Source organism: Colobus angolensis, unplaced genomic scaffold (genome assembly GCF_000951035.1).
Source record: "Colobus angolensis palliatus isolate OR3802 unplaced genomic scaffold, Cang.pa_1.0 Scaffold132, whole genome shotgun sequence".
Classification (NCBI taxonomy): Eukaryota; Metazoa; Chordata; class Mammalia; order Primates; family Cercopithecidae; genus Colobus; species Colobus angolensis.
In genome coordinates, this window is record NW_012114400.1 from 122,549 (window position 1) to 129,330 (window position 6,782).

The window sequence follows — 6,782 nt, forward strand, 5'->3', positions numbered from 1 at the left end:
CAGGAGATCGAGACCATCCTGGCTAACATGGTGAAACCCCGTCTCTACTAAAAATACAAAAAACTAGCCGGGTGAGGTGGCGGGTGCTTGTAGTCCCAGCTACTCGGGAGGCTGAGGCAGGAGAATGGCGTAAACCCGGGAGGTGGAGCTTGCAGCGAGCCGAGATCCGGCCACTGCACTCCAGCCTGGGCGACAGAGCGAGATTCCGTCTCAAAAAAAAAAGATGTATATTCCACAGTGCTTGTAGGATTGAAGGTATGAGAATTAAGAAGACAGATTGCTTTCTTGTGTTTACAAGGACTTCCCAGCTTACTTCTTTGCCGGGCAAACTCCTACTCATCTTTCAAAGCCCAGTTTAAATGTCACCAACTCTGCTAAATCTAGCCCCCCAACTCCAAGTAATAGGAGAATTTTCCCCTCCTTTGTACCACCTCTACCCAAACACTTCCATCACACTTATTGCAATTTATCTCTTCATCTGCTCAATTCTTGGGCCCTTTGGAAGTTGGGACGGTGGCTTTTCATTCTAGGATCTCTAGCACTGATACTCACTACACGATGAAGGGATGCATTCTAAAAGAAATTAGAAATCATTGGTAAATGACCTGCAGGTAGCAGTGATGGTAGAAAGAGGTATTGCTATTCCATCTAGTGAATAAATAATCAGGACTTGAATAGCACATTAATTATTTCTGAGAAAACCACATGGATTTGTTGCTAAATTATTTATTTTTTAAATATGTTTTTGCCCTCCTGTTATCCTACCCTGACACGCAGGACTCTCCTTAATCTGACTGCCAAGACTTTCCTAGCCTTATCCCCAGAACGTTCCTTCACAATCCCATACAAACTCTGCTGCTTACTCTTCTCCCACTATGCCTTCATTTCCTGCATCCATGCCTCGACTCGTGCTAGCTCCTCTTTACGGGCTGACCTCTCCCATGTCTGCGCCTTCAGACCCACCTTTCATAGCCTTCGAAAGCCTGCTAAAATATCACCCTCCTTAACACACTGTCCTGAAATCAGTCCTGCCTGAAAGCACTCAGACCCATGATCTCACCTTCTGAACTCCTGCATCTCCTTCTCCGCACCTCCCAGGTGGCCCTTAATCACTCTTCACCAATGTATGTGCATGTAAGTCTTAGCACCTCAGATAGTCGGTGTGCCTCGAGAGGAAGTCCTGGCCTAACCCCATGTTTGCATCTCCCAGGGCACTAGCAAAGCCAGTCATGCTCCACTCCATCCACTTTCCCTCCCTGTCTCTGTCACCACCCAGGCCAAGCCACTGTCAACTCCCAGGTGAACATGATAGTCTCCTAACATTTCTTTGCCTCTCCGTCCAGATTGAGCTTTTAAAAACACAAGTCAGATCACTTCATGCCCCCTGTTTTTAAACCTTCCGTGGCTTTGCACCGCAGTCAGGATACAACCCAAACTCCTTCCCATGGTGCAGGAAGCCCGCTGCTGCTGCCCCGTGCTCATTCCATGCCATTTTCCCTCCTCCCCTCCCAAGAACTCCAGCTACACAGGCCTCCTTTCATGGTTTCATATGAGCCAGCCTTTTCCTTTGCCCGCCTAACGCTCTTCCCCCAAGCCTGCCTGGCTAGTTCCTACTCATCTTTCACTTCCTCAGAGTGCCTGGCCTTTCTGGATCCATGACCTTGCTATGTGCACGATTCTCTCTGATCACGTATTTGTTACAGTTTGTAATTGTATGTCATCTGTGACATTGTTTCTGTCCCCAATGCAGGGGCAGTCTATTTAACCATTACTTGGTGCTGTTTGTAGCTGGTCTGTTCAGCCACCATTCATTCGCCTTCCTCTGTTTGGTAGAACCCCAATTCTGTTCAAGCCTCCTCCTGAAGCCATGTGCTTCAGGACGGAAAGTCTGCTGAGAATTTCCGGGAAAGATTTCTTCCCCAATGATGAAAAATAAAACACATGAGAAGAAACAGTACTTGTTTCTTTACTAGACAGCATTGTGAGATGTGTCTGGAACATGGCAGCTGTCTTCTAACCATGAGGGGAGACAGCTAAGAACAAGCCATTGTCTGAAAGAAAAGAGAATGGAAAAATACAAAGAGCTCAGATGCTTAATTATGTTGATGAGATGTGTTGCATTATCTGTTTTCTGCAAATCTGGCTGGGCACAGTGGCTCACATCTGTAATCCCAACACTTTGGGAAACTGAGGTGGGAAGATCCCTTGAGGTCAGGAGTTTGAGAACAGCCTGGGCAATAAAGCCAAACCCCATCTCCACAGAAGAAAACTAAAAATTAGCCAGGCATGGTGGCACTTGCCTGTAGTCCCAGCTTCTCAGGAGGCTAAGGTTGGAGGATTGTTTGAGTTCAGGACTTCAAAGGCTGCAGTGAGCGATGATCACGCCCCTGCATTCTAGCCTGGGTGACAGAGCAAGACTCCATATCTTAAAAGACAAAAATAACATTTTTCTACAAGTCTGACACTGATCTACCTTGGAATTTCTTGTTTGATTAGATAATAAGTTTGTTTATTGTTTAAGTTATTCGTATCAAGTTTTCTATTAGTTATGGTTTAAAATGTTCTGACACACACACCACCGGATTCTCAGTATCTAGTCCAGGGCTTGGCCTATAGCAGGTGTTCAATATACATTACCTGTTAAATAAAACTTGTTGAGGCATTGGTTGGGTAACTCAGTTTCATCTCGATGTTTTCAAAATTATTCTAAAATTCTGAGTAAGTAGGATTTGCATATGATTGGTTAATGGATTACAAAGTACTGTTGCATGTATTTATTCAGCTGGAATCCAAGAACACACCCAAGACCCTCCGTTTTTTTCTGAGGAAGAACCCTGTAAAATAAAAATAAAACTCATTATTCCTGGGCACTCAGGAAATACTTTTTCATTCCTACATTTAGAGTTTAGTGTTCTATTGCTCTTTAACTTTTTCTGGTACTTGAGGCTTCTTTCTTAAGCTCCTCAAAGGGTAGAGCCAACTCTCCACTGTCCTTCAGTCTTTCACCATGTTTAGCACGTAGCAGCTGCTCCGTAATCATTAGTTAACTGATTAAATGAACTGAAAAATGAGAAAATTGAATCCTACTTGGAAAAATATAATTTTGTAAAGTTTGTCAGTATCATGTTAGTTGCATAAAGGGAGGTACATTTAGACTAGTAGTGAAAATAATGCACTTTTTGCCCTCAACTCTAACATTGAGTAGATAGTTTCATTGAGTACAAGACAGTAAACCCTAAAGAAAGCAGACAGGAGACCTCATTTATTAGATATAAACTTGGCCTGGATCTCACATGAAGGATACAGAAAAGTCAACAGGGATCCTGTTGTTCAGCAATGCTATTGAAAGCCTCAGGGCTCAAAATCTTCTTTCTCCAGGAAGGCAAGTTAGTCCTGTCTAATCTATCACTGGGCTGGTTTTCCATTGCTGCATGACAAATTACCACAAACTTAATGGCTTAAAATAACACACATGTACTATGTCACAGTTTTCATAGGTCAGGAGTCTGAGCACGGCTTAGTTGGGCCCTGTGCTCAGGGTCTCACAAGGTGTTATCTAGGCTGCATTCTCATCTGGAGACTTGACAGAGGAAGCATCTGCTTCCAAGCTCCCTTGGTTTGTTGGTGGAATTCATCTGTAGCTATAGAATTCATGAAAGCTTGCTTCTTCAAGGCCAGCAATGGAGGCAGAGAGAATCTCTGCTTCATTAAGTCTGTCACCTCTAGACCTTCTTTTAAAGGAGTCACCTGATTAGGCCAGGCCCACCCAGAATATTCTCCCTTTTGATTAACTTAAAGCCAACTGCTTAAGGATGTTAATCATCTCTGCAAAAATCCCTTCACCTTTGCCATGTTCCATTGATTAAAAGCAAGTTACAGGTCTCTCCCACTCAAGGCGAGGGGATTACACAAAAGCAGGGATCATCAGGGATCATCTTAGAATTCCACCTGCCACACCTCAGCAGCTCTAGTCTTCTTCCCTGACTTACCAGTGAGATTAATTATTCCTGCCATGTACACTCAAGGAAGTTTCTCTCTACCTCTCCTAATGTGTGTTCAAGCACATGTGATTGTAATTACTTGTTTAAGTGACTGTCTCTCAACTAAACTGTAAGCCTCAAAAATACAAGATCTGTGTCTGATTTTTCCACTGTATCTTTTGTGCCCATCACGTGGTGGATTTTTGACATATGTGTTAAATAGCGATACCATGGAAGGTGCTTTTAAAGTCAGTGTAATTACTTAATTTGCTTGTCTAAATGTATCTGTCCTAGCACCCTAGATGAAAATGAGGGCATGTATAATGCCTGTTCATTTAAAGGCACCTCATATTAAGCACTCTTTTTCATCTTTGTACCCTTTACACACACAATGTCTAGTACCTGCATAGGTGGTCACTCAGTAAAAGTTTGATGAATAAATGAATGAATGCATAGCGATTAAAGATTTGAATCCTGAGTGAAGCAAGTAAATACACTGGATCCTCACTATAATTGTCCTTTGGGCCAGGCGCGGTGGCTCACGCCTGTAATCCCAGCACTTTGGGAAGCAAAGGTGGGTGGATCACGAGGTCAGGAGTTCGAGACCAGCCTGACCAACATGGTGAAAGCCCGTCTCTACTAAAAATACAAAAATTAGCCAGGCATGGTGGCACACACCCCTAATTCCAGCTACTCAGAAGGCTGAGGTAGGAGACTCTCTTGAACCTAGGAGGCAGAAGTTGCAGTAAGCCGAGATTGCACCACTGCATTCCAGCCTGGGTGACAGAATGAGACTCTGTCTTAAAAAAAAAAAATGCCCTTTGACATTTCCCTGCAGATTCAAATCCTGTCCATCTGTAAAAGCTCAGCTTAGATTCACCTTCTACATAAAGTCTTCCCTGACGTAAGTTAGTCTTAGCAATTTTTTTCTCTGAATTCCTAAAGCATTTATGATCAAACCCCAAAACACAAGCACTCTACTACATTATCTATTTTCTACCTTATCTATCCAGCTAGCTATAAATAAGTTCTTTGTTTCTACCTTATCTATCCAGCTAGCTATAAATAAGTTCTTTGTTTCTACCTTATCTATCCAGCTAGCTATAAATAAGTTCTTTGAGGGCAGAGAACAGGCTTTCTGTTTCTTTACATTTTCCACAGAACTGGCATCTAACATCTTATATCAAAGTCTTAATAAATATGTGCTGATCTAAAAAGTAAAAAAGAAATATGGCTTATGTGGCATGATTTTAGTCCTGCATATCTTAGTAACTGTCCCTTTTTGGATGCAATTGGCCTTTTCAGTCCCGCATTTTTCTTCTAGAGTACCCATTCACTAAATGCAATCTAGTCATAGAGCCAGGGATCTCTTTTACATGTGTTCAAAACTCCATGGGTCTTTTTCTTTAGGAAGATTCCTGTCTCAGGATAGTTTTTGTGTGTGTTTCCCAAGCCAGTGAGTATCTAAGGGGAAATGATGTTCTAACAAGACAGTTACTGATGTTGAAGGAGTAGAAACTGATCGTGTCATTCTACAAAAAAGCAGAGGGGGCACAGAAGAGTTAGAAATGTACCCCCTATTTAGCAGAACAGAATTTTAAAAAACATTTTAGATTCAGGAGGTACATGTGTACGTTTGTTACGTGGTATATTGCCTGATGCTGAGGTTTGGACTTCTATTGATCCTATCACCCAAATAGTGAACATAGTACCTGAGAGGTGGTTTTTCAACTCTTGCCCACCCCTTTCCTTTCCCACTTTTGGAGTCCCCAGTGTCTATTGTTCCCATCTTTATGTCCATGTATACTCAATGTTTAGCTACCACTTGTAAGTGAGAACATGCAAGATTAGATTTTCCACAAAACAACATTTTTAAAGATTCCCTTTTGCTTTCCCTGCAGTGTCCCTAACGACAGTGTCTGGACGTACAATAACTATTTGCTGAATCACTGAATGAATGAATAAGTGAAGAATGGACATCTGTTAGGGTATGTGCATCTCTCTTCTCTGGGAACTGCCTGTGTAATCCATAGAAAGCGAGTAGGCCCTGTGGCCACATTTGTACCGCCTGAGTCCTGGCTGGTTGGACCCTGGTGGGCGTCTGACAAGCTGGCTTCATTAGGTTATGTCTCCTGTGAATCAGGATTTAGGACTGAGAGATGTATAAACTCAGGAGCTGTGGTTCTATCATGCTGTGCCCTGAGGCCCTGGGAAGCAGAGGAAGCCAGACTACTCAGAGAGAATGGAAGAGATGCCCAGCGAGGAGCAGAGACAAGAGACAGAGAAACTTTCCAGTCTCCAGTTCCAGCCTTTCCTGAGCCCCGTCCAAATTCCTGCCCCAAGCTTAGACCCTTGCAATAAATTTCAGTGTTTGCTTAAGTTTGCTCTAGTTAGTTTTGTTGCATGCCGAAAAATAGACTTGACTAATACAAAGTGAAAAATTGATGTGAGCCCCTGGCCCAAGACTCTAAAATAATCAATTGCTGAAGAGAGATAGGAGATTCTCACAAACAAACATAACCCCGTGTTACTCAGGAATCCAGAGATGAAGGAAATGAAGAGGCAATGAGACTCCCAGAGAATGCTCTGAGGAGGCCAGACATGCACAGATGATGGAAGGCATGGCTTCTGACCAAGGAGAAATCCAAATGCTTGGCAGAGATCAAAAGCTGAGTATAAGGAAAGACAAAGCCCAGAGTGAGCTGAGGCTGCAAAAAAAAAAAAAAAAAAAATATTAATGGAGACAGCACAAATGTTTTTTTAGTCTCAGAGGAAGAAGAACAGGGAGAGGGAGAGTCATGG